The following is a 1,483-nucleotide window of genomic DNA, read 5'->3' on the forward strand; positions in this document are numbered from 1 at the left end:
GTCACCTGCCCCTTTTAGATTCAAATGCAATGAGAATGCAAAGTATTATCAAAGTCTTTTGATTTTTTTTTTTCTGTAAGAAATACTAGCTTTTTCTTGACTTATCAGGTAGGACCAGCTAGGTACCCACTGAGTAGGCAGACTTTTAATATGTGTCTAAGACAAGCCTGCACTACTATCCTTGCCTGTCACTGTTTCAGAAATACAGAGATCTGATAGCAGAGTCATGTTTTTTCTCCATCAACCAGGTAAACCAGGATCCATTTATTCTTGAATCAGCCCTGGAAATTTCTGTCTCTTTAACACTCCAATAGCACCTAGCCAGGGAGCTATTTCTCAATTTCATTCAAGACTACTGTTTGTCTTTTTTCAAGCTAGAGCGCTGGTCCAAAGCTCGCACCCTTCTGTTGACAGATGGTCAGCAGTTCTTTTTGCATGTGCTGCTGTCGTAGAAAACTAGAGCTACAGTTTCTAGAATGTTCTCACTTAGGAACCAGGTAGGGCTCCTTAGACCAGTAGTGGCTTTACGCTTTTGATCTCTAAGATGTAAATAAAGCGATTGAAAATACTTCATTTAGCTGAAATATATGCATAGACCTCCAAGTTTTGTTAATGAATTTCTAAGACACATAGGCAATTACACATGTAAAATACACATATCAGGCCTGGAGCTTGCCTTTGAGGTTAAGAGCACTGGCTGCTCTTGAAGAAAACTCAGATTTGGTTCCCAGCACCCACATGGTCCAGATCCAAGGTGCTTTTAAGGATCCTGCGTGCGTGTGGTTCTCATACATATGTGTAAGCAAAACATGAATGCAAATAAAAATTGAAAAGGTATCAGTGAAAATGCATACATTGATTTTTGTAATGGAGGTCAAAATCACTTGGGACAAAATTAAAAGTAATCTTATAAATTTTTTTTTTCTTTGTTGGGCTAGAGAGATGGTTCAGACAACCTGGGTTCTATTTTCAGTATCCATATGGTGGCTTACAGCCGTCAGTAAGGAACTCCAGTTCCTGGGGTTCTGACCCCTTCTGATCTCTATGGGAATCAGGCACGGACATGGGCATGCAGGTAAAACACTCATGCATGTAAAATAAGTAAAAAAAAATTCTCTTTTGTCAAATTAAAAAATAAATTCCTGCTAGTTCACAAAATGAGTAAAGAATATGGATAAGGATATGTCATCTTTCTCCCAAACCTTATTTGCTATGTTTCAGTACAGCAGGAATTGTTTGGTAAGTAGTATTTATTAAAATTGGGATATACACTGTATCCTTCTCTACCTCCTGCTCAAAGTACTAAGAAGTGCTATTATATGCTGTGTGCTTAAAGTCTGGGCCTGTCCGTCTGGGCTTCTAGTCTCAACGTGAAGTTTAACCCTGGAAAGATAAATGAATAAGCCATCACTGAATGGGTAAGCTCAGTTGGTAAGATCTCTCTCTCTCTCTCTCTCTCTCTCTCTCTCTCTCTCTCTCTCTC

This window comes from Mus caroli, chromosome 2 (genome assembly GCF_900094665.2).
Source record: "Mus caroli chromosome 2, CAROLI_EIJ_v1.1, whole genome shotgun sequence".
NCBI classification, from domain to species: domain Eukaryota; kingdom Metazoa; phylum Chordata; class Mammalia; order Rodentia; family Muridae; genus Mus; species Mus caroli.